The sequence below is a fragment of the Salarias fasciatus genome, chromosome 22 (genome assembly GCF_902148845.1).
Source record: "Salarias fasciatus chromosome 22, fSalaFa1.1, whole genome shotgun sequence".
NCBI classification, from domain to species: Eukaryota; Metazoa; Chordata; class Actinopteri; order Blenniiformes; family Blenniidae; genus Salarias; species Salarias fasciatus.
In genome coordinates this window covers 13,806,646-13,834,303 of record NC_043765.1, presented here as the reverse complement: position 1 = coordinate 13,834,303, position 27,658 = coordinate 13,806,646, and the positions used below count along the sequence as shown (strand labels likewise).

Here is a 27,658-nt window from a genome sequence, read left to right as displayed (position 1 = left end):
CCATGTAAACGAGCATTGTTTTTATAAAAGTTTTCCTGCATGAAACACTGGGCTTTCACTTTCACATTTTTGTAGGTGAACCAAACCAAATGACGGAGTGAAATTTTCAAGCATTGAGCGTCCCTGTCGGGACGATCCTGGTGAGAAGGGCAGTCGCTGGTACACTGCAGCTCCAAATGTGCAGCCTTCACTTTTCCTGCATAGTTTTCTAATGACAGACCTCAGATATGGATTACACCACACAGACATAACAGGCTTAGATTGGAGGTATTTTTGATGGTGTAGCGTTACTTGATTGAGGATGTTTCTACATGCAAACTGCGCTGTATCCAACATAAATCTCAGCTGAGCTGCAGAATATGCTGGTCCGAGCAGTTTTTATGACACCTAAATGGGACAGACCCTCGCCCTCTTTGACAGTTTACGGCCATGTCTTCTCACTGTTTCTTATCCTGCTTTTGTTTTCAAAGCAGGAAGTCTGCCACGGTTACTTATCGTGTTTGTTTAGTCTGTTATCTCAAGAGCACGGCTTAATTAGCTTGTCGTTATGATATCAGGCTGTTTTCTGGCTAGCGGGACTTCATTATCTAATTACTTTGAGATAACAAACAGGGCTTTTGTGCGGCCAATTACCCTGAGAAAACCATTTAAATCATTTTTATGTCTCGTTACCTCGAAGTAAAATCCTTAAATGTGCCATTAAAGTGTTTTGTACGGGTGATCCACCAACTAACAGAGCCGACCGTGTCAAAGGAAGACACCGAATAATGAGCCTGTTTGCATTTCAGGTCATCAGGTTTTAATCAAATGATCACAAAAACAACTTTTATCATTCTGTTTTTGCTAGACACACAATCTAATCTTGAATTACCTTAAACTTTCACAAATTCTTCAACTGTCATAGTAGTTATTTTTCAATGAGATAATGAAGGACAATAGTTGAGGAAATTGACAAGTAATGTCTGGAGGGATAATTGTGGAGATTCCATTTTCTTCGACTTTGGTGGAGATTATTTTAGTTACGAGGCCAGCGGACTCAGGAGTGTTGAGCAACCCTCTTTCGTTCAGACATTGATGAATGAACTTTGCTCATCACTGGACCGCGGTGCCAGCCCCTCATATCTGACCGGGGTGGAGTTTCTGAATGTGCTGCTGAGATCTCTAAACTCTGGCAGTTGACTTTATTTATTCTAACCTGATTGTTTGGGTTTGAGGATTCTGTTGCTCCTGCTGTGAAGGAAATTGCTCTTTTGCCTGCTGGTCCTGAAACGGAAAATGGTTTTAAAAATGATAACAAAACAAACTTAAACATTTCTCTGTCTCTCTCTCTCTCTCTCTCTCTCTCTCTGTTTTGTGGAAGATGGTCGCTCTCGTTGCCCCATCAGGGCTCGCTGGCTGAGACCAGCCTGTCATCGAGACGGTTAGGGAAAATAGAGAAAGAGAGAATCACTGGACAGCTGAGTGGAGTGATGAGTTTAGCTGTCAAGCAATGAATTGGCTGTTCTTAATGTTTGTGTGCAAGTATAAGAGAAAGACCAGAAGATTTGCAGGATATTGATTACATTTGTAGAGGAAGACATTGTCGTAAAAAAATTTGGTTTTTTGGTCACATGTTTTAGTAAATAATATAATTCAGCAGGATAAGTAGGAAAGCAAATGACAAAGAAGTGGACAAGGGATCCTATACGGTTTAAGATTTTTACATTTTTAAAATATGAAAGCACATACCAAATGTTTCCATTTAATTCACTTTACATGATCAGTCACATTCATCAATTTGTGCATGAAATCACTCACATTTGTACCAGTGGGGACAGCAGCCTGACAAGTTTAAAATGCTCCGACCCCTTTTCTGAAATGCTGGCAGTCGTAAACACTTCTTCTGCACATGGTTCTCCTGGGACTTAGTATTCACCTATAATTTCAGTCCGTTGTCTGTCCATTCAAATATCTTCCTACTTACCACTGTACTGTTTGTATCATTTTGTTTTCTGTGCTGGTGTGGATGTAGTTTCATGACAAAAACAACCAACAGTGCCAGCTTGTGGCCTGGCATGCCCAGCTACGTTGTTTGCGGTGTTTCTGCCGTTTGCCATTTTTCAAAATGTTGCAGTGCGAAACTTTTCAGAAAAGTTTCACTTGTAAACAGGACCTTAGTGTACAGCACTTCCTGTGGGTGTGGCCTAATGTTAATCAGTTGCAGGCCTACTGATTGGCAATCATCAGACAGCAATTTATTAGTAAAAATCATTGTTTTAACCTTTTAAACCTCGTGACATATATAAACCAAAGTCAGGAAGCAGTTGTTGAAATTGCAGTCAAGTATGATTTCATTCAAGGAAACATGTTCTTCAAATATTTTCAAAACCACAAAATAAGGAATAAATTAATCAGTTATGATTACTTGTAAACAGCAACAAAGAAAATACAGCAGCATATCATGCAGCTATCAAACTGATGGATCACAGCAGTGCCGGTTCTGAAATCCCGTCAGTGGGCGTTCTGCTCTTGAACACATCCCACGACCTTGACTCCTGCCGCATTAGATGTGTGTTGGACGTGCGCGTTGCAGTGAAAGTTTTCCTTGAGCCATGGCAGCACTGTTCCACTCTGGAAACAATTACCGGGCAATAATGTTCGCATTCTTTCATCTCACCAGCAGCCCAGCTGATTAGGGGATCCGCTGGTACGCAAGGCTAACCTCAAACGCATATGTGCGTCCCTGCATTTCGCCGGTTCTGGGTACAGTAATGCGCATACAGTCGGCGCTTTGGCCCGTCTTTGGTTACTGACCAACTCCCTTCTCAGGCACACACCTGACATCTGATTCCCGACTGATGATTAATGACCCCGGTAGTCTTTCAGCGGAGACCACCCAGGGTCAAAATAACCTGTCATAAATACAGAAGCAGTAAAATACCGTTCAGTCGCCACTCTTTTATTTGCACATGCTGCAGCATCCCGCATGCGCTTCGTGTGCATGCTCACGTAGGTATGTGTGCATGCACGGCGCACGAGCGACTGTGGAAACATTTAAAAAGCGAGCACACCCCTTTAATCATGTGGTCCGTCAGTGTGCAAACTCTGCAGACACCTTTCCAAACCTCTCATTGTCTCCCGCAGCACTTTCTCATGTTGTGCTTTTCCCAAAGTTTTTCCTTACTCCGCCGAACAGTCGGAAGAATTACTCCAGCTGTCCTCTAATCTCCGCGGAGAGCTTTTTCCCAGGGTGGAAACACTGTCATCCTTTTTCTCTTCAGCGACCCCTCCCTCCCCTCTTTTATCAGCGTCAAATGATTACCTGGGGGGAAACTGAGCTCTGTAACAATACGCGTCAGGTAAGTCAAGGGAAGTCCAGCCAAGAACGCTCCCCTCCTCGACCCGCTCCGTCCACGCATCCCTCCGTTTTTCCAGCGATCCTCCCCTCTTGTACCCTCCCCTAACCACACCCACACTCACTCTCAATCTATGTGCCAGCTAAATGCATGGCAGAGTCTCAAGACCATGGCAGAGGAATTTCCTTGGTGAAATTTATATCAATTTCAGAAGTTTTGTCCAGCGTGTGAAAACACTGCAACTCTTCTCTCCCTCCTGGCGATCTGCCTGTCCATTTCTTCATTTAACATCGATTTTTCTGCGTCATTCCTCACAGCATCTGTTCTTAACAACAATTTTTCTTACCCCTGTAATGTCCAGTTGTGTATATATATGTATTTTCTTTCTACTTTGTTTCAATTTCTGTCTTTTACTTTCCACCCTCACCAGCTTTCCCGTTCCTCCCTGTGCAGGCACAGCCTGGTGAATGCCAGGCATTCCTTTGTAAGGTTAGGCCAGACAAAGGTGAGACACATCACCTGAGAGAAAACGGCCCTTTTGAGTTGTCGCCAAGGGAAAAGAGACGCTGATAGAGAATTAAAAAAAAAAAGAAAAAAAGAAAGGGCTATAAAGGCAATGAAAGGAGCAGGACGGAAGAGAGGAACACCTGTCCTCTGCTGTCCTTGCATGAACCCTCACCTCTAAACTTTACTGGATATCAATAGCTTGTTTGAATGAAATGGGTTTATCCCCAAAAAAAGTAAATTATACCTAAATGGGTGTAGCGAGTGCTATCGGAGTAACACCATGATAAGAAGCACATTATGCCGTCAAGGCAGTCACCACCACGCAGCCCTGTGCTCAGAGAGACCGAGGCCACTTACTCCGACAAACAAGGTCCTATCACAACTCTAAATATAATTTCAATCAAGCTCACAAACAACTCCACCCTACAACACACTCCAGCCATTCACACGAGCCACTCAAGGAACACCCGTGGTCCGGTGCACCCCCGTACGAACCCACCCCACCCCAAACACGCCACCTCTGGGTGGAACAGACCTCCATACGTTAACAACATAGTGGCTCTATGTTTGGTGACGCTGGGTGTGGTGCGGAGAGCAGTGTGTATCTGTGACGCCAGCTCGCCTCTCACAGCCTATTTGGGGCTTTTTGACGAACATCAAGAGGAGAGTGGGCCTGCGTGATGCTTCGCAACGGTTTTCCAGTCAGTAAACGGCCAGTGTTTGTTTTCACTCTTACTAATGGAATGGAGCGAAGGGGAAAAGTGGAGTGAAAAAAGAGAAACTTATGACGACCAGGTGTTTTTTCCCTCTTCTCGGGAATGTTTCACCTTGTAAAAGCAAGCGAGTGGGTGGGAGGGGACTTTTGCACCGTGTTGAGGTGAACGGTTTTTTGGGGGGGTTTCAAGGGGTGTGTGCTGACCAAAAGGGCATGAGTGGTCTCAAATGTGTGTTGTGTGAAAGCAATAGAGAGTAAGTGGAGACTCTTTTTTTTCTTTTTTTCTCGAGGAGCCGCAAACAGAATTCTTCATCGCAACTGTAGCATAGCCATGACTGGGAGAGGCGGAGGCTGCCTTTTGTTTGTCCATGAGCCTCCGGCAACCGACTCGTTGCCTCGTCGAAAAGCCACAGACAGCTATTGCTTTTTTTTTCTTCTTTTTTTTTTTTTTTTTTTTTTTGTGGTGGGGTGTCAGCGACAACGTCACACACACACATGTTCATGCAGAAACACACACCTGGAGGCAGGATGAATGGGGGGCCTCACTACCACACAGGGCTGCCATTGATGACATCACTGCTGGGCATCTGGTCACTCCACCCTTTTCATGTTCAGAGACCCATTAAGTTCACCTCAGCTACACCGAGGCCCTTTCACAGACGTGACGCCTCTTGCTTATTTTTTCGAAGATTATTCAATTTCGGTCGGCTCCAGTTGTGAACAACCCACTTTTTTCAGGCCAGAACTGAGTTTATGACCTTTCGTCAGTCCAGAATAAATGTCTGTTAAAAGTAAAGAAATCAAACTAATCACATTATTTATTTCACTAAAGTGTGTTTAAATACTTTGTTGCCTTGATATTGTTGGAATTTGCCAAAGAATGCAAATAAAACACATAAAACTCCATCTGTGCTCCAAACGACAACTTCAAACGGCAGGTTCCATTATATATAATAGATCTATTTTAAATACGGCCTTGCTTAGACCTTTAACGTTCTCATGAAAGGAAATTCGGATTGCTGCCCAACTTTGATTCTAATGGCTGTTAGATTATACAGTCTGGGGACAGGTTTTACTTTCATAAATAAACATGAATGAGAGAGTAAGGAAAAAGGACTGCCAGGTTTTGTTACTATCTCGAGATTAGACCATGATTGAAGGAATGAATCTCTAAACGCTGCTGAAATGACAGCATTTAGTACGACCCCGCAGAGACCAAAGGATAATGACTGGGAGCACCAGATAAAACATGTTCTTGAGCCATTCTACCTTTCTTTCCCTCCTCGCCGCGGTGTTTCGAGATCTTCTTGGAATCGCGGCCTCTATCTAATCTCTAACACAGCCAATGGCTCGGTCCCAGTAGGTCTTTCAGGAAAGGGCTAGGCCAGCTTTCCTCCAGCGCGTCCAATCAGAAGCAGAGAACAGCATGCTCTTCAAGGTCCACTACCATCGCACAGGGCCAGTTAGCAAACTGCCAATGAAACACTGAAAGCTTGTGTGTGCGCCGGTCCCAGCAACCCTCTGCTCTGCTGGATGTTACCAGGTAAATGATAAGGAATGACTGCGCTCCTTCCAAGTTCTCGGGTCACGTCCAATTTCCATTTGATTCGAGTTTAAGATTTTTCCCGACAAGTGCTGGCACACTGAGAAACGTCTGGTCTGTTTGATACTTATAGCAATGAATAGCTGTGCTGTGGCAGCAACATTTGAAAGGATGCTATTTACTGCTGTTTGCTCGGAATCACCCCCAAGAGTGGCATTGTGTGATGGTTATTCTGAAACTTTAGAAGATTTTAAATGACAATAAACTGGCTCCTTATGTATTAAACATATCAGGGATATGTCAGAAAGATGATTAATCTATTCTTGGAGCCTCAGATGTAGAGTTTTGATTAAGGTTTTTTTTAATCAAGTCTTGTTTTGTGCCACTATCTACTTTGAGAGTTGCCTTGTGAGCATGTTTCAAAAGGTAGACAAGAAAGGGAAGCACGATTCCTTCCATTAAAGTTGGTAGAGACACCTCTTCTCGTGTCTCTGAGTTTCCTTCTCTTCATCCTACTCCACCCCTCTGTACGCGGCTGCCACCCCACCCCGTCCTGCTCGCTCCCCTCCTTCCTCGCTGCAGCCAGCCGCAGACACTTGCTTTTTTGTATGAAGGGGGTTAACCCCATCAACAATCCCGTCTGTCTTTCCCCCAAAAATAAGCCAGTGGGAGAGGGATCGCCGAGTAAGCCAGCGAGATTGGAGCAGCGAGGTGCACAGCCCCTGGTTATAAGTCCTGGGAGTGGGAGCGCAACCTGCTTGGACCCACAGCCTTTAGCTCCAAATCGCACTGCCTCTGCTGCCTGCCTGCCTGCCTGCCTGCCTGACCTGACTGACTGAGTTTCACTCCACTTTTTACTCACTCTCTCTCCCTCTCTGTCCTGCTCCCTTGCTCCTTCCCTCCTACTTTCCACCCTGGAGAGTGAGAGCACGCAGATTGGGAAGGTGCTCCTCAGACCTGCGTCTGGACAGCTTGAAGAAGGCACAGAGAGGATTTTTCCCTCTTTGCTCACTTGGGTTTTCATCCCATCACTCACTTTTATCCTCTCTGCCAAAAAGCACATGGATGGACTTTTTTTTAATTTTTCGCCGGAGGCAGAAAAATAAAAGTTGAACTGACAGATTTCTCAGCCTGCAACTGAAACTCTTCTCTCTCTCTCTGTGTATTTTTTTTGTACTTTTTTTTTTTGGTTGTTTTTTTTTTTTTTTTTCCTTCCACATTTGTGGGCAGCACTGGACCCATTCAAAGTGCCCGCTCTTTGCCCAGGAGGACTCCACTCCTCAGTTTTGGCTGCATGTTTTGCTGAATATCTGATGCCCTTGAATCCCATGGGAGACACTCGTGGCTGAAACAAGGAGGGAGGTAGAAGAGAGACCCACCTGAAGCGCACACCTTCCACCCACCCTCGCCCAGTGCACCCCCCCCCCCGACATCTTCCTGCCCCTCAACACTCCGAGGAGAGAAAGGTGAGTCCTACCTGCCCTCACAGCCCCTCTGGCTCTGTCAGCATCCTCCTGTCATCTCGACTCGCTTTCATTTGTATCACATGTGTGTGAGAAGGACTTTGCCAAAAGAAATAGAAGGAGAAAGCAGGAAAAGAAGAAAAGGGGGGGAAAAAGAGGAATTAATATCTTAGTCATGAGACCTGCATAATTCTCAGTCCTAAGCTAGAGCACAGAATAACGACTTGCAGATTAGAAAGAACTGGCACAGTTTGTTCAATCAGCTCCTCCAGAGACGTAGTATCAAGACTTTTTATATGAAACCCGTAGATCTGTGTTTTCTCATTGTGTCATCTGTGATTATGTAGTTTATCCAGACCTCACTGCAATGAAACACAATTGAAACTGGATTCTAAAGTGTTTATTTCATGTATTTATTCCTATACATGTGGGAATTTTGCTGGTGATGTTGAAGTGGGAGTGGTGTGCAGTGTGAGTGTACAGTGGGGTGGGGCAGCGTGGCAACCAGGTCATGAACATAACAGGAGCGTCCACCATGTGGATGCATCGTGTGTGTGTAATGTAACTGCTACTCGTACCACAGAGTTTCAGCCCATGCGACATTATCCGATGAGAGTGTGAGTGGTGTTTATATCACTCCTCTCTTCTGCTCATTCCCCCGTTGCCTCACTCTGTCCATCCACTGTGACGCCTCTGGCAAGCGACGCTGCATTCCTTTGTAACGACATCTCTCCGTTGCAAACAGAAAAAGAACACAACGTTGTGGGTCTTATTTTTCAGTCATCCAGCATAACCGACAGAAGCCTGACTGGCCCGCGAAGAGACGGACATGAATGAGTTAAAAGATATCAGGGGGGAAAATACAAGAAGACTTCGAAAACCTCTGAAATATTTCAAAACGCAGGGTTTTTTCGATCACGTGTTTGAATACACCAGTAGCAGGCTTTTCTTGCAGAGGAAGGAGGAGGGAGGTAGACATTAATACAGCGAGAGAGAGAGAGAGAGAGAGAGAGTCTGGAAAAGACAGCGGTCTGGAGATCTGCAATCCCGAAAGCATTTGGCAGCATCCTTTTATTTCACTGGCTGATGGCAGGAGAACTCAGCTGGATGTTTACCTGTGTGTGTGTGTGTGTGTGTGTGTGTGTGTGTGTGTGTGTGTGTGCACACGTGTGTCTCCATCTGTCTGTCTGTGCACATGCATTCCCACATGCATGTCCTGAAATGACTGAACGCAAGTATCAGAGTGTGTTACAACATCTTCATGGCCGGCGGGGTGAAGGGACACGCATCGAAGCGTGAACTTTCCTGGGAGACAGTTGGCAGGTCTGCAGCGCTGCCAGCGTGCAGAACCGCTGAGCCACTGTGTGTGCTTCACAGTTTAAAGGCGCTCATAAAGTCCAGGTCCCTTAATGTGGATTACGTAGTTTCCAGTCAGTGTCCCAAAATGATCAAAGAAGCGTGAGGTGAGAAGATTCGCACTTTTTCTCGCCGTGCTCCTGGAACTTTTTAGCGATGGCCTGTCCAGCCAACGCTGCCCTGCACAGAAATGTGTCCTCCACTGGGTGGCACCTGGTCAGGAACCGGCTGGTTTGTGGTTACGGGCAAGTCGAGTGTGTGTTTGTGTGCGGAGTACATTATTCGACCACAGCGACCATGTTCCACCAGCTTCCCATTCAGGCCTTTGATACAAAGTGCCAAAGCGTGACCAAACACACACAAACAGCAGTCACTCTGGAGACCCAAGGGCACACACAGCGCACTTTATGCTCTGTGCAATGCAAACACCTACATGGATTTAACACTCCTCGCAGACACAGGCACAGATACGCATTTGAAACAGATGAACATATCCATGCTGCTTCGCGTTGCCAAACTCCCCGCTCATATGTTGCAGAGCTTCTCATGCCCTGTTGCATTTACTTTATAGGCCAGAACATGTTGACGTTAAGACTTTTTACAATCCAAACTCAACATCCATTTCTTTCTTTTTTTACCCCGAGTATTTTTCTAACATCAAAATGTTTTTGCAGATCTTTTGGCTTTTGGTTCTAATCCTGGTAAATTGAGCACAACAAGGACAAAAAAAAAGAGAAAGAAACCTCGCTTGAAAACGAGCCCCATCTCGGTCGTTCTGACTGCTGAAGTTGTGCAGCTTTAGGCAGAAAAGTAATGATGGGGCTCTGTGGCTTGATTTTAATGATCCACCACTTAGAGCCTTGCTCTTTTTGTCCCCACTAGGGGGCGGAATAGCAGACATTTCACTGAGGAACACAGGGTTCAAAGACATGGTACTCAGTTAGCAGAATGCCTGTTGTTTTGGCTCATTTTTGAGTGAACAATGTTAAGTGTTATTACATCTGGCAGAAAAGTTTTAACTGGAAATGTTTTTGATATCAGTATCACTGACGCATTGTCAGATGTTCTCATAGTTTATCAAACTCAAACTATATCATTCAGATGTTTTTTTTTTGTGCTCCCATTCTTCTCTGTGGACTTTCAAGGTATGCTCTCTCATAAGCTCGGAGTGCATGGTTGCATGCTTTCATGTGTGTTTGTGTTTGAGAGTGTGTGCGACCACATGTGTCTCTATTACTTTCAGTACTCGCAGGAAATGAAGGAGAATGCCACTCATTCTCAGGCTGAGGGGAACACCCTTTACTCTCCTGAGCGCTATAGGACACCTATTAGAGCGCATACACACACACGCACACACACACACACACACACACACACACACACACACACACACACACACACACACGCACACACACACGAAGTGGAAGCTCTTCAGCCTGCATCTTCAGGAATGCTAACTGGTGCTGCTGATGTAGTGAATGAAGAATTGTGCTGAGCGGTTGTGGGAACAGAATACAGGCCCTGGTCTTAATCAGGGCTTGGACTAAAATATTCAAGATTAATGGGCTGGATTTGTTTTCTCAGCTAAAAGAAGAATGAGAAAGAGACAGGCAGTAAAAAGGCAAACATATTTTCTAGCAGAGATGCATAAAAAAGGCATCTTTTCTCCGCCTTACTTCCTTTTGCCGGGTGTGTTTATATGTGTCTGAGCTTGTTTGCACGTCACCGGTAGCCATCTTGGCCTTGGACACCCAGCTGACGTATGGGGAAGTCACCCAGCTATACAGCAGATAGTGAATCTGCACAAAAACACGGCCCTCCAGAGTAGATGAAGCAGTATGATATTAATCAAGCTTTGTCTTGAAGGACATTATTCTGGCTCTTAGGTCCTGATGAGGAAGGAACAATGAGAGAGAGAGAGAGAGAACAGTAAATTGTTTTTCTCTTAACTCTGATTTAGTTTTGTGATTACAATTTTGGCAGCTTGACATATTTATTATTCACCATCAGTCACTGATCCGTTTTCCTTTTCCCCTTCATCTCCGCGTATCAATCTCCCACTTGCTCTCTCATTCTCTCATAACCGTGTCTGGACCGGAGGAAGTTTTTCCACAGGCCTGGCAACAACACGGGGACGGGAAAAGAGAGACGGGGCGAGCGAGCGAGCGAGCGGTGGGGAGGCTTGGCAGACGCCTCTTGTTATTTTTCCTCCGCCTCCCATTGACTCTGTCAGCAGCGGCTCTCCCGCCGAACGGCCCGCGAGCTCCGAGTGACAACATGTCGTCCTCGGTTATCAGAGGGAACTTATCACAGGCTCAGCTGAACAGAAGCGGGAGTGAACCGGTGGCGGGAGCAGCGAGGGGTCATCAGTTCAATGTCACATTTTCCTTCAAACGTCTTTCTTCTTGATTCTCTTCCAGTTGCCCCTGCTTCCCCTCTCTTTCATTTCAATTTTTTTTTTTTTCTCTGGTGTAGGCTACAGATTCTTTTGAATGACGGCCCAGTTCTTTACTGGACTCAAACTAAAAGCCCCTGTGGTGAAGCAGCCTTGTTCTCCAACGCCAAGCATTGCTTTTAGTCACCGAGGCCTGAACCGAGCACAGTAAGTAAGCCACGGGCAGAACGCGTATTGAGCAATGCTTCCTGGAGTCAGATCTATATTTTTCCAAAGGTCTGTTTGAGTTTTTTTTTTTTTTTCTTGTTTGAGGGAAGCTTATATTTTCATGTTTTCAACAGGAATGAATTTGGGATGTGCTCATCCAACAAAACAACTGTTCCTGGTAGTGGGATGCGATATCTGCTGTAGCTGAGTTTTCCCTGGATCGACTCTGAGTGCAAGAAAACAAGAGTTTCCCCCGCATGTTCTGGGGAGAACGACTTACCCACACAACTTTCTCAGTTTTATAAGGAAAAGAGGGGGCGGGAGATCCATGTCACGGTGTGAAGCCAACTGGTGATTGCTTGATGTTTGGCTAGCTGCGTGGCGCATGTGTTTGTATGTTCAGATAGTTAGTACAAATGAGCATGTGTGTGTACAGCGCATGTGAGCAGGTTTATTTGCCTTTGGATTTCTTTTTTTTTTTTGAGTCCGCTACCTCTCATTCATTGCCCCTCTGTTCACCGTCTGGCAGGAGTTTTGTTTGGGGCTTCCCGAAGCAGGACGTTCGGCCAACTCTTAACAGGGGTCAGCTCCTTAGTATAAAACCTACATTATCCTCCTTTTCATCTTATTACTGACATACTCCTCCAAGCCAAGTGTTTATTTTTATTATTTCGCTTCAGATGCAGGATGGATATATCTCTCTCTGATAAGTCAATAGTGAGTAAGGGGTTGGAAACAACTCTTCTGAGACTATTTGAAAAGCTCCAGACTTTGTTTTTGTTCAGTCTGAGCTTGATTTAGACGTGTGCGTAGGTGTTCGTAAAAAAAAGAGAAAAGAGACTGGGGTTATTGTGGTGTTATGATCCCCTTGGAGCGGGATAATAAAAAGCATTTTATTTCATGGAGCCAGATTTTCTGGAGAAGGAAATGGATGCTTACTAAATGACACATGTATCATTTCTTCCTGCTATTCGGTAGTAGACAACAAGTTCATGTCTGCCATTCATCAGCAATGTTCCCACAGTTACCTCACAGTTCAAGCTTGTAATATTTTGTTTCTTTTTACCACAGAAATTCATCGAAAAGTGACTGACCATCCCAGTGAGACAGAATCAGCAGCGATTTAAGCAAAATCCCCATTTGACAAACCGATTTATGGTCATAATGGTGAAGAGAAAGGAGCGCCGCAGTTGTTATGGCTTTTCGGGTGTGGAGCCAGCTTGGGCGTGAAAATGATGCAAGGTGAAGTTTTGATGCGGTTGGATCAACAAACCATTGTTTGTTCATTGTATCCACCCAATACCATCCCCTTGTTGTGACCATAACCATGGCCACTCACATTTAATTTCACAAAATGGTAGCTTTCTTTGAAATCAGATCGTCTCTCACACTAACCTTACCAGGCTTTAAACATTGCAAGATGGTCACAGCTCTTTTGTGATCTTGGCAGGAAAACATTGGCGGACGATATTGTCCAGTCGTTCAGTCAATTCTTGCTGTAAACCAGAAAGTGCTGCAAAAGTTATTGGTCTACAATTTCATTTGAAATGTGCTTATTTTGCATACTTGTTGTTTGAAAAAAGGAAAGTTGGAAAAAAAAGATCGAGAAATACTCTTTTTCAATTTTTTTCTTTCTTTTTTTTTTTTTCTTTTCCAGTATATGAAAACACATTAGGCTGTCAGTGTTTCTGGTGTCTTTTCGTGAGCAGGTGACCATAATTGCCCATTACATAGCCACAAACATCTGCTAGCCCTCTTTCTTCCAGCCTTAAACAAACTGGCGGCTGTTGCCAGCTTCTGCCTAGATAAACACCTGAAATTTGGCTTGGCTCGCAGGGTTCCCAAGAACGAAGGATTTAAGGTGCTGTATCCCCCAGCGAAGGACCACCCTGAGCTTTTTTAGTTGTTTCCTCTGGAAATTTGGTCATGCCATACTGCATTATGCATCTCAAGAGCACAAGTGACTCCCCCGGTGGTTCACACAGTGTTTGTCTGCTCTGCTGTGTATTTACCATGGCTTCGGTCCCATGTATAGTGGACAGCAGCTTGAAAATCCAAATAAGACAAAACACACAAATTTAGGTTGGGCTATTACAGCATCCCATGATTGTTCAGTGGTGCTTTTCACCCAGACTTTATGTTTAAACGGCCCTGGCTTAGAGACCTAATCCTTTCTGTACAGATTTTTAGCCCATTGAGCAACATGTGTTTCATAATAGATCGCTCAGAAGCTTTGCGCAGCGCACAGCACAACCAGCCCTTCAAGGCTTTTTGTCTTAATCATTTCCTGTAATCAGCAGCAAAGCAGTGAAACGATAAAATGAAAAAGCGACTTTGTGCTCATTCCAGCTTGTTTGAGGTGGATGCAGCGAGCGCGCTCCACATTGTGTGTGGTTACGCGCTCCTGGCTGCGCTTCTCCTGTTTGTGTTTATCCCCGCAACGTATGCAAGGCTTCCCTGAGTTCGACAGCGGAGGTGATGCAGTTTGGCAGCTTTCCTCGGCATTCAAAGAAGCCGCCGAAGAAGAATTACTGCGTTTCATGCTTACAGGAAGGGTTATTGCTCCGCCGGCCATTTAGGAAGGATACATGTGGTTTAGAGTTTCATGGGGAATATTTCAGATGCTGTAGAGTGAAGACCAAGATAAACAAACAAAGGGCTAATTGCATGACAGCCTTGTCCGTTTTCCTCTCCCATTTGCTTAGTTTTGTCTGTCAATGTGAACTTAAGGAGGTAAGACAAGTAAGCATGCGGGAAAAAAAAAAAAAAATCTCAGAAAATGACTTTTCAGTGCATTGTCACGAGACTGATGACATTTACACATACTGCCGCAGCTCAATTACAATACCCAGTTCAAGCAAACCCCTCCGTAGAGGCAGAATGCTGGATTAAAAACACAGCTGCTGTTGCATAAAGTAACAGACTTTATTTAAATCCCGGAGAGGTCAACAATGAACATGACCTCAGCTCAAACCTGGATGTTCAGGGTTTGATAGAATGCAGAGGAAGTTGGTGGAAATAAAACATCATCTCTGATGATAACCATGCATGTGTATGATTGTTTGGACTATGAATGCTACGGAAGAATAACCACTTCTGTGAGGATGGTCCTTTGCCAACCAACATAATATTTAATTAGGTCGGGCTTTGACTCAATTACTGCTCCCTTTCATGTGGTCTGCAGATGGCTATGCACCCTCTCTCTCTCTCTCCACTTTTTTTTTTTCCTCTGTTCTTTCCTCTGCAAGCCAGCAGAGTTGCTTCATTGCTAATTTGAACCAGAGAAAGTGGTCATTTCCTAACGGCGGGCCCCGGCCCGCTCCGCAAGCCGAACCGACAACCAGCCCAGTGGAGCCTGAGCTGGCCCGCTCCCAAAGCCGGGCAGAAACCACGCCAGCCGTGGTCTTCCTGACATGTGGTGAAAGTGTGATAGGGAGATGGGAAACATCAGCGAGGGCTGGGAAAGAGGGGATGACAACGCATGCACTGGGACGCCATGGAAAGATCGTGGCGGGAGGGCAAAGCGGGGAGAAGAGGCAGAGGTGAAAGTACAGGGGAAAAAAATGTGAAGGTAAAAGAAACATAAATGAGAAAAAAAGCTGAGTTTTGCAGCATGTGGTGTCTTTGATCTGGCCGCGGATTTGAATCGGCGTCAACAGAAACATGCTGGGCCAGTGTGTTTGCTCCCAGACTCAGATCGTTTGTCTGTGTATTACCCTGCTTCAGTTTGCTGCAACCTCTTTACCACTACAGTATTTGTGTGCCCTGTCTGCCCATTGCTCATGCTCCATAATGAGCTCAGTAATACCCCAGAATTCCTGCAATCAGCTAAGCTTTCTCTGCCATTAATCTCTTATGGAAGCGAAAATCTGGCCAGTTTCTGGAGATTTGAAAGATACATGCACGTGAATCACTGCTGCCGTTATAGTCTGGAGTATGTTCAGCAACAAAGTCATTTTTCATTTAGTTCTGTGATACAGAATCCATTCATTCCCCTCCAGTCACTGTCTTCCATCATTGGGATGAGGCATGTTCTCTATCCCTCATTGTCTGGAAGGAAGGAGGAGGGATAACAAGGAGGTGGAGGAGGAAGAGGAGGATGCAGACATGGCCTGCCAGAGCAGATCGTTACACTAAGAGGATGTCTCCTGAATGCTCACTGCCTGCCATATGACTACACGCTGATTCAAACCAAATGTTGGAAATTAGATAGTCAGCGGAGACACTTGCGTTTGAGCCTTGTTTAGGGTTAGATTTTTGGACGAAAGTGTCCGTTTAATCCAGCAGAGCTGCATGGAGAGCTTGTTTTTCCTCACAGTTGATATGATGATGTGTTGTATGAGAGGGACCACTCATAGTGACAAAACCACAAAGATATTTTAATTGGAATTACAGTTCCTCTTGACTCTGGAGATCTCTCCGGCATTTTCAATTTGCTCTTTTGTGCTGGTTTTTTGGGGAGCAACACCAGAGGTCTATCTTAGCAGTTGCACGTTTCAGTTAAGCTGTCTCAAACTGTCTCTTTCAGTACTGCTTGACGAATCAACATTATTTCCATTGCTATCAGCACCAATTCAAAAAGGTAATTCAGTCAAATATCAGAACTGGTTTCGACATCACTGAATACTTATTATCAACTGTGACAGAATCAGCAGAAAAGACGAGGTCATCAATAGATGAATAAACTGAGCCAACCAGGAATTTAGACATTTTTTACTTTTGCGTTCATGTACAGGGAAAAAGCTTAGTAGAATGTGGATGTGGTGCAGTGTTTTAAATCCATGGCCAAGTGCAATCTGCTGTTTGAGCGCAGGAGCAGTGTTGCATTATAAGTAGTTGTAAGATGTAGCAGCATTCACATTATGAAGTGTAATGCTTTTTGACACTGCTGGAAGACTGTCTTGGGTTATTTTAGGTCGTGGCAATAGCTATTCCCAAGCCGTCACACCGTAAGATGGAAGGCACAGCAACAGAAACTCCCTACTACACAAGGTTCAAATGCACCTAAGTCGGAAATGGCAATAAGATACGAGCAACACAAGAAAAAACATGGATCTGTGCAGTTATCCTCTCTCTGTGTGAATCGGACAAGTCGTCTTCAGGGATGCTGAGGAACTCCAGCCGAGAGGAGCCAGGTGTAACGAAGCCGAGGAACACACAACAGCCATCTACGCTGGTGTGGAGACAATGACATATCCAGATCCCTTCAACACTTGAGGGGAATGTGCAGGGATCTCCTCCAAGTCAGCATAGTATACACTAACAGTGCCCTAATGAATTGAAGGTCTTTGCCTGCGGGGACGATATATGCGTGTGTGAGATCCAAAAAACAGGTTTTCCGAACATTTCAGCCCGTCTCATGGTCTCTTTCTGTTCCTGCGCATAATTCTGTTGATCACAAATGTCTTGCTGTTGTCTCTGGAGCTCTGCTTGTCGAAAGGCATCTCCCAGTGAGAAGAAAGTGCTGAGAGTCGGATAATATGATTCCAGAGCTCTGTGTGAAAACAAATACTTCTTCTGTTGTGCAAGGCGATGCTACTGTAAGATGACGGAGATGGTTTCTTCTCTCACAAGAGTCGTTGTGGTGGCGTAAAATCATCAACAGGAATTTAAAGCCACCAGACTTGATGAAACCTGACTTCTACACTAATTTCAGTGTAATTAGTGCTTTAAAGAGATAATTTGATGTCTTTAAAGACATAAAACACATCAGATAAATGTTCTTTCTTCCATGTTGGTCCATGTACAGAAACTGTTGATTCGTCCCTGTAAGAGTTCAAGAAAAGTATATTTTTGCGTGCATATTTTCACATTCTGGAGAATCGTTTTAATATGTTTACAAAGTTGAGGAACAACTTCACAGCTGACCGAGAGGGACCTTGATCACCACCGGAATTCGTCTATGAAACGAGAGAACAGCATTAGGGAACGCACTCCACCGTGTCTGCATCGATTAATCTGATAATCTTCTCCATGTGACACTTGTCCTGCTTCTTTTCCCCTGCTCTGCTTGCAGTGTGATTTTTCTGAGAGGAGGTGGCAATGGAGGGGTGGGGGAGCATTCGTTTCCAAAATTGTCCGCATAGTTCTCAGGCCCACCAGACACAACAACGTATCCACAGTCTATGTCTGTCAGAGGAGTCAGTTCAGTTTGGACAATTGGGATTTTCTTCCTTTTTTTTTTTTTTTTTTTGAGTGTTTTTGCAGTTTTGAAGACTTGCTCTGTCTGTGCATTGTCAAGAGACTGCATGACGACACTGTTGTCTTTGCCCATCATCTGCAAAACGAATACTTTTTAACAACTCTCCCCGTGTAGGAAGCACAGACTTTGCTCCTCTTCTAAATCACAGGGAGCAGAGAGGCAGGGTTGTCATGCCTCATCTGTAACCCCAGATGCACTTCATCCTATGCACTGCACTGCTTGGTCTATGATTCTCCAGCGATGCATCACTCACTCCTTGGAGGGCGTCTGGAATGTGTCTGTAATCACTTTCAGTGAATTTGTCTGCAACAAGAAGAGTGCTTAAGCAGTAACGCAAAGCCTCCCCGGTGGGTGGAAGCACAGATGACGGGGATACAGACTGCGCAGACAGGCAAAAGCAATGAGCTGTGATTGTGGGCTGACAATATCGTCTGATCAACAGATATTAGAAGTAAGATATTAGAAGTAAGCGTGGACTGTTTGACTGAAAAGTACGCTAAAAGAGAAAACATCTTTGTTCTGTTGACTCATGATTCTTTGGGAAACTGATTTTAGACACAGATGGTAAGGTTTTCGTCTCCACTATCAGTCTAGACTCTATTTATTTACACATCTGCGCTCCGCTGATAAGAAAATTATAGCCATTACCTTATGAGTGTGAGAGTGCAATTGTGTTTTTTCCCCACAGTGTGGATAAATAAGCCAAGGCAGGAGGGAGGGGGGGAAAAAACACAAGCAAGAAATGAGTGTGACCACTGTGGGAGATGTGGTGAGCATCAAGAAGCGGGGGCCGAGGACTGAAGGGGATGGGTGGGTGGGTGAAAGAAATTTGGCATCTATGATGGAAACCGGGTCTGGAGTCAGCATACAACACACACACACACACACACACACACAGAAGGGCAGAACAGACACCAGCACCCATCATTCAAGCGGCATTTTAAGAGCCATTTAAGTCATTCCAATAAAAACCGCAGCCGTTATAATACCTTGTCCAGGGGAGACAGAGGGAGAGAAAGTTATGGCATGGGCAGGCCCGGGGTGAATCGGCGGCGGAGAAGAGGAGAGAAAGCAGGAAAAGTGAGTCAGACAATGTTTGTTTTTAAGTCTGCTCTTTGAATCTTTTTCATGTCACCCTCGGCTTTTCTCTGCGAAGTTCACCAGTCTGGGAAAAAGATTTAGTGATTACAGGAGGGTGTGAAGGCTCTGTACGGCCGCCAAGCTTATCAGTATTAAGTTTAGCTCTCCTCATACCAAAACGTGTGATTTTTCTCACCGCTGTCCTTCTGCGGACTTCATGCCGTGATGCAACTTTGCTCACAGTCTCCAAATACCAACCGCTTGTCGGTCGGCTTTTGCCAGGAAAGGAATCGCGGGATGTTCCACCCGGTTGCACTCTGCTGGCTTTTTTTTTGGCCGGAGCTAATACTTATCTACCCACCGACAGGTATAACCCACGCTCTCATTCCAGACGACTGTCCTCCAAAAATGTGACAGATCAACATGTAGAATGGTGGAGTCGAGGGGTGGGGGTGGGGAGGGGGTTCTGTCTGTCTCATGACCTGAAGTTATCCATCCAAGGCCAACAACCACATATGCATCGTTGCATTCCGACGACTGTTATTTTGGCATTACGTCTATTTGCACTGTTCTCAACTGTGGAGCTGTGAAAAGCCGTCTAAACACAGCTCTCTCATACCATGCGGTCCTGGCCAGCGTTAGCAAAGCCAGAAGAGTGCAAATATGGAGCAGGGCGATGGGGATGTTGGATAACCCCTGCTCTTTGGCTCTTTGTCTTGCATCCCTCTTTGTTTTCGTGCCTTAATCCTTGTTTTGTCTTCATCTTTATTTTCTCATTTTTCATGTTAATACTCTCTGTCAAATTCACGCGAGTTGCCAGACCATATCTCCGCACTTAGCTTAAGCGTTATCCCACCACGTCAATAATTTTTGTCTCATTTGCAGAGATTTGGATAGCTTTTACATAAAAATCAGTGCGGTTACCAAACACTTAGGGTTCATTCAGTTTAGACTCCATGGGCTCAACTGGAAAATCTGCAGATTTTTTTACTAACGAGACAAAACTCCAAAAAACAAACAAACAAAAAAACTGACAAATTGCCCCCCTACTCTGACTTTTATTACAAAGTTGTCGACGTCTGCCCTCGCTGGGGATTCAGACTGTTGACATAAAGTGATTTTACAGTCTCCTGAAGCACAGTTATTAAAAATTATTCACAGGAAAGTGGTCAGCAAAATAACGACTCATATTGCTTGAAAATAAATCCAGTTATTGGACCTAATACACAGGAGGGTCTGGCGAAACATTAACTTTTTATCCTCACCTGGCTTTTACCCCAAACCATCGATGATCCTTATGGGTAACAATGATGACAGATCATTTTCAGCTCTGCACGCCACTGAACTTCCATTGTTTCGGCTGTGCGATGTAGGGACCGAAGCTTTTTAATAACGTGTGCTGAATTGTTCAATTGGATGTTCCTGCTTTTTGTTTATGCATCCGTATTCTGATGTGACAGTTCAGATACTAACAAAGAGAGCAGCACCTACCTTTTGGGAATCAGGTTCCATTAATAGAACAACATACAAATAAAAAGTAGAGGCTGATGGATGCCGCTGTGTGACCATACATGACTGAGACATTCAGAGGAGGGATTTGTTTTCTTGATGCATCCTAATGTTATTCAAGAAAACTGCTTTTTTTTTTTTTTTTTAAGCTTTTCTTATTTTACAAACTGGGTTCAGGACTGGTATTTCAGATATGAAAGACATTTTAACTTAAATTTTTGTTTAAAAACTAGTTGTTTTCCGGTCTTGTATTTTAAATAAGTGACACACCTGGTCATTTTGTATTAGGCTGGCATGCAGAAGTACATGCATCTCTACGCCAACGTACACACACACACACAGTCCAAATTCTCAGTCTGAATTATTTCACAGACCTTTCAAAAGCTGCTCCTGCTGTATCGCAGGCTGTAGTTGGTTTAAAAGAGAACCTCCTCCTTGGACATGCATCACCTGCACCTCTAATGCACTTTAGATTTCTTCATGTCATGGTTTGAATATGAGTCGACGTCTCCTGTTCCCATCTAATTCACACGCAGGCGCCCATATATACACACACATGCACATGGACAGCATTGGGGTTTTTCAATCCTACCTCTCCAAACCTAAGTAAACACGTCGGCTTCCAAACCATACAGAGCGGTGCTAAGGAGACGCGTCAGACAGGGCCTGGCGTTATGCTTTCCCAGCGGTGGATGAGTGATTTGAAAGGAAGGAGAGGTTTTGTGGGCAATTTACATACGCGGGACTGAGAGTCAGTGCAGGGTCAAGTGAAGGCTGCAGGCAGCCCCTCCTCCAGCACATCTCTGATTGTTTGCCTTCATTCTGACCAGCTGGTTTACCACTCTGACAATGTGATCAATGTCTTTAAGTGGAAAAATAAGACGTTTTCAAAGGAGAGAACTAAGGGATGAGAGATAAATAAACAGATGGGAGGAAAAATACAGCATGAAGAGATATATGTGTTTCCTTTGTGCACCACATTCCCTTTGAGGTGATTTCAAGCTTTGGTGGATGATGCACAGACACATATCCCTCCCTAGGATGTAGCGCTCGACTGGAAGACAATGGCAGAAGCCCTCCATCTGGTTACAGTTTGGATCTCGTGCCTGTGTGAGTGGGAGTGATACAGAGACCTGCAAGGGGCTTAAAACAACAACCGTTCAAGACTGGGTGCATATTTCCTGCTACTGTGGCAATAAACATTCTCACTTGCACATACACACAGGCACGTGTTCGTATGACAGGAATCAAGGAATTTAACCATCAGACTGGAAATCTGTTGACTGGCTATATCCGGGGAGTCACAGAACGGGCCGTTACTGAAAAGGCATGAGGATTATCGCATGGCATGGCAGCAGGGAGAGAAAGTCTGACATGGGCTGAGCTCATGGCAAGTGCAGCGGTGGAATGTCCCCGAGTGTTTTAATGGAGTTTGTCTCTCCACACCTGTGGAACTAATAGCAAGCCACAGAAGTCAGATGTCCTATGAAAATATTTGGTGGAATGAGAGAGGGGGGGAGAAGGGAGCGTGGCGCGTTTGGAGGTTCATACCTAAAGACAGGCGTGTAGTTTGGCCGAGGCCTAGGATTTCCATTAGACGGCAGGTTTGAGGAACAAGATAATATCTTCAGCAGAGTCTCCCAGAAGCCGATCTCCTCAGTTCCTGTTTCTCCAAGAAGCAATGTGGCAAATGTAGTTGCTGATCTGACAGAAGAAAACACAGGTTAAAGATACTGTCTTGCTGTTAAGCAGCCAGTTTTAGAGTACTTTATATAAATAATGATTAAAGACTTGATTGCAGCATGCCATGTCCATGTGGAAACTATATATATATATATACAGTATATATATATATATATATATATATATATATATATATATATATATATATATATATATATATATATATATATATATATATATATATATGTAGGGAATCCAACGCGAGCATATTATCACTGTTATACAAAAGCATAAACATCCGAAAGGGAAAACTCAAGTTTGGATCAGGCAGCATGTGTTGTTAGCGTATAAAACATTTTATAGCCAATTGAATCTCTTCGAAAATGTGTGGTTCTCTCCCTAAAACATTTTTTTTTTCGTCTTTGTCTCTGTTTTTGTGATATGCCTTAAGGTTTTATGAGGTCAGCAAGGATAAGAAGCCAGAATGTGGTATGGAAATGGGCCTGGTAGCATTAAGGGATTGGGTTAGGCTTTCCACTGATGCAGACACTCCCCCTGTCGCCCCCTCCTCCTCTGTTTGAAGTGAGCGATCGTAACAGTTATCACAAATAATGATGCTGCCTTTTGCTTTTAGTGAGTGTGAACTGAGCGGTCGCGGTTAAGCCTGGGGTCTTTCACGGGGCAAAATGCATGTGTTCTATATCACTTACTTTTTTTTATTCTAAATATCTCCCAGTGTGGGTGAAATTGTGAAATATTATTTACTTTAAAGGTAGCTCTTTGATTGCGTCATTTTATTTTAAGCCGGTGCTTCAAGCCGTCCAAATTCCGAGCCTTGCTGGAGTGACTTCTGGATGGATTACCTGAGTATTTGAAACATTTATCCAAGGTGCCCAGAGGATAAACCTGAGAGTTCTGTGATTATCTCTTGGCTTTCACTGATCAAAAGGTCTGCACAAGCACACCATCTCAACTTAAATTCTCTTCTTGTTATTTCCAGATCCTTGTTCATGCTCCTTATTTGGTGTTTTAAATGGCCTTGCAGTGAGTGCATGACTTCCACAAGTCATTTTCTTGTCTCATAACGTTTCATACTTCATGTCTCTACTATTTCCTGACCACATTAACTTTTATAGGAGGTGAAGGTCAGTCGTCAGTTTTGTCTTTTGATGGAAGTATTCGAATAGGGCTGGGGCAAGTGTCCCTGACGGCTGGATTCCCTATTATAATACAATTGAATTTACTGTAAAGTGATCGTGGGGAAGTAGTTAGTGCTGTTATTGCAACTTGAGCTGCCAGTGTTTAAACTTTAAAACATTGTATCAAATAGTAATGTCATCTTTCAGTAAGCATGGGATTCTATTGTTCTTCTGTCTGCGTTTGCCCTGATCCCTTTTGCTTCCCCCAGGCTTGGTAACGAAGAGAAAGTGCTGTCAGTGTGTGCAGATAACCTGCTCAGAGATGGGGCATTGACAAATGTGTTAACAGAACACGTGTCCATCAGCACATTTGTAAATCTGCTTTCTCAAATCCTGTCTCCAATTTACATAAACCTGTCGAAAGCATAAAATGCATGAAAATGTATGTATGACTGACATTAGTCAGTTCTCCAGCAAATTACATTAGAAAAATGAAGCTACACAAAACCAAAAAGATTTCCCTTGAAGTATTTTTTTAGTGTCAATAAGACAAGTAAGTGAAAGAGCTTAAAAAATGCTAAAACATATGTTTACTTCTGATTCAAAGGTTGTGAGATAAGAAACACATCCGCTGAGTGACAAGGGTGACAAACACGATCCTGGGGAGTGGCTGACATGAGATTTGACCCTCTGAACACGCCAAGTACCTTGTAATTGGTTACATTTCTGAGGTCAGAGCGGGCTGCGGTGCTCGAGAAGTTGGAGGCCAGGAGGCGGTGATGGTCCGGTGACTTTTCACTGGCAGGTGCTTCGCTGGTGGTCAGGTGGTGGTTGGTGAAAGTGAAGACCGAGTGCAGGCTGACGGCTCAAAAAGATGGAACCTCTGGCTTTTTCCGGACTGCTGAGTCACATTCCTGTCTTGTAAAGTTCACTGTGTCTTTCAGAGATCTAGATTTTCAGTCAGAATAAAATAAAATGTGAGTTTTTGACAGATATATTTCAGATGTAAAGCTGGACATCTTTTTTTGAGTACATCACCTTGAAGGTATAACAAGCCTCTTTGTTTCCTCTGTCATGTTCACTCACTTGGATCAAGCGAGCAGTGGGAAGACAGAGGGCGAATAGCTCCCTGGATCAAGCCCCCGAAAAGTGCTGGATCGCCACAACTTTTCCCTCTCACCCAGACTTTAATCTCCACTCCACTTTGATATCAAAGACAGGATTGCGAATGTGGGAGGAATGGCAAGAAGAAAAGAGGTCAGAGTAGGGAAAGTAATACGGCACAATAATTGAGGAATATGGCTTCCAAGGCTGTGTGTGTGTGTATTTTATTTTATTTTCTCATGAAGCTGAGAGACATATTCAAGTCTGGAGATCAAACGACGTGGAGCTCTTTATGTCCACAGACCACAGTGGAAGAAGCAGCCGAGGTTTCCCGCAGCAACCTGCTCTCTGTCACGGCTTGAGCAGCTTTTCTTCTCCATCTGCCTCTCTTTCCGCTTTTCTTCAGCGTTCCTCCAGTCCTTCCCATGAAGCTGCTGCTGCGTCGAAGGCTGAAAGTCAGTCTGGATTTATTTGTGCTCAATGGAACCTGCCCCAAGACTCCAAAGTGGCCTGTGATTATATTTTTCTTGCTCCAACAGTCAAAAAGGCCTCGGCTAAACTTGTTCACTATCTTTCTCTGTCGTCCAACTTTAGTCCGAATTCTGCATGAAATTGTGAAAAGTGTCAGACAAATCACCCAAAAGACTCAGCTGTTTTCCTCCTCCGTTAAAGTGTCAGGTGTTTCACAGAACATAAAGTCTGCTGTGTGTTAGATTTGACAGATCATTAACAAGGGTGTATCCCAAAGGAAGTGCCACATTTTCTCATCTGTGAGCTCACTCTCACACTTGCATGTAGATCGGAGACATCTGCCAGAGCAGGACACGATCACACAGTCAGCCTTACCTGCCTCCCCCTCCCTGATGTGAGTGAGTCTGACAGCACTTGGCACTGCCTACCTTGTCCAAGTTGCACTTGTTTGCCAGTTGACTGCATGTAAACAAACTTGGTGGAAGAAGCCACTCAACACCCACTTCTCTGTCATCCTGCTTGTGAGTGGGTCATTTTGGTTTGTTTGGAGAAATAACATGTCTTTGGAAGGTTCCATTCGTTGAGAGCCTTGAATCAGACTTCATGACGGTGTACCTTCTTACACATTGGATGGTTTTCATGTCGTACTACACAGAGGGGGTGTTATAACTGAACTTTTTCAAACTTCTTGAACATGTAGTTGGAGGTTATTGACCACTTGGTGGCAGCAAAAACAATATTTCTTTTGAGTCCGTCAATTCCTCTTGACTCAACTCTGCTAATTTATTCTGAAAGAACTTTCATGGCACTATAAATGCATATTTTATTTTGTCGCCAGTAATTAACTTTGTGCATGTGCTTTTTGTCACCCTGGATATTACCAACCTGCTTCTGGCTGGATGATCAAACCATTTAGTGAAAGCTAACTGAGCTGTTGTGCATGTTGTGCTGCCTGTAAAGACGACATTGCCCATTCGTCTTTTGCTTTACTTCTTTTGAATGGGCCCAGTTTGAGGATTCTGCCCTCCTCTGGATCTTAGCTTTGCGCCGTTCTCCCCCTGCTGCTACTCCCATATCCAAGGATGTGTCTCAGTCTCTTGTCTGTGGTGTAAGTTTTATTCCTCTCTAACTCTCATATTCCTCCCACCAATCCTTCTGTCCCATCCAGCTGCCAAGTGGAGACAAAGAAGCTGCTTCAGCCCTCCTTTGGTCTTGTGATTATCTAAGCGAGGGCCCATCAATCTAAACCAACTCCAGACTCTCAAGAATGTCCAGTCCTTCTGGCTGCCAGATCTGAGATAAACACATATCTGATCCTGAGAATCACCCTTTAATGAACCATTAGATGCATGTGGACTGATGTAGCCTCCGTCAGCCTCATCATAACCTCCCAAACTGGGCTCCAAACACCGATATAATCTGATTAAAGCCCCGAGCACAGATCCCACTATTCAAAAACAAAGAAAATATGTCTTGAGCATTTCTTTATTGCCACTTAATTTCAACCATTTGCTACATAATGCAAAATGAGAGGGTTATTACTGCGTCTGGCCTTGCAAAAGTTGGATGTGGCATTTTATTGGTTCTTGGCAGAACTGCAGGAATTCCATGAGGCAGGTGAACGAGGAAATGGCGTTCATTCACCACTACACAATTATCCGAATGTTTGTTGTCTTTAATTTGGGTTTTTTTCCCCCCTCTTCCCGATGAACAGTGCACAGGCTTGACATTCAGGGAAACCGACCAGACACTTTAATAGACCATTGACGATCAAGTTAATTCTCAATTTTTTTTCATGCATGAACAGATGTGCAAAAAAAAAAAAACTTTTGTGCTGAAGTGCTGAAGTCAATCACACTTTGTATGCTCCGATGCTAACAGACCCATCAGATCTTATACAAACTATAAAAGTTAGATCTAAATTGCTTAAGTGTGCGGAATTGTCATATGGCAAGCTTTCCATCCTCCCTGCCTGTCCCAGACTGACAATGTGGACTGACGCCGCCTTTGATCTTCGTCATTATGTCTCGTCTCGCTGCGACTGGAACATTCCTGTGTGCGTCTCTGATCACCTCCTGATGACTGGGCCTAGGAGATAAGAGTGCAGGAATGAGGAGATCTGGTTTTAATATAAAAAGGAGCCCCGATGTAATCAATCACCCAAAGGGGAACCGAACAGGGAGTCACCCAGATAGCGATTAGTGTCAAGAGAGTGGAGGGGTGTTGACAGCGCAGGAGGGGAAGGTCAGAGGGACAAACAGTATCGGAGAGGGGAGATGGAGTCAGACAGAGAGAGACTCACATTCTCAGACTCGCATTCTTTTTTTTCCATCTGCTTGGTAAGTTTTTTTTTTTTTTTTTTTTTTTTTTTTTCGGGAGGAAATATTGAGTTAACCCCTGCAGCCGAGGGGCACGTTTCTCCTGTCCTCCCCCGTGATTGGGCTGATTTATCCTTCCTCTTCTACTTTCTTCTTACCTCCCACACTCCATCATCCAATTTGCTGCACTTTTTCTTAAGTCCCTAATTCACTTGCATTCAAGCTAACAGACACGATAAACACGCTGCCTGACAGATGAGGATCATTAAGCTGTGACCTTTTGGACCGCCATCATGCAGACCTGAAACAATTCCGAAATGATTGGTCAAAAACAAGAAGCAAAAACAGTTTGTTATCTCTCGTGTTTGTCAGCTGAAACCCTCCTGCTGTTATTTCGGCCTCCATCTTCCATTTGTCTTGGCCTGTCTGCAGATCGGCATCTTTTTTGGCACCTTTGCTTTCCTCCCTCTTTAGACTAAAAGTGTGATTATTGAAACAAGAAGCAGTGCTTCTGGCGAACTGGCGTCCCTCCCTGATGTTTCACAAACATGCTTGTGGAGCTGCACTAGATCACACAGAAATGAGCAAACAGCACGTGCACCGACTCTCCTGTATAAGATCTCTTATAATC

The 27,658-nt window shown here is 44.3% G+C and overlaps 1 protein-coding gene across 1 annotated transcript in view; it reads left to right on the top strand.

Moving 5' to 3' along the window:
* Positions 1 to 6,719: 6,719 nt before the first annotated feature.
* Positions 6,720 to 27,658, top strand: part of col8a2 (collagen, type VIII, alpha 2) — a 41,110-nt gene continuing 20,171 nt past the window's right edge. Inside the window, exon 1 of the mRNA XM_030082281.1 lies at positions 6,720 to 7,566. The gene's annotated coding sequence lies outside the window, so the exon portion shown is untranslated. The remainder of the gene's footprint in view (positions 7,567 to 27,658) is intronic.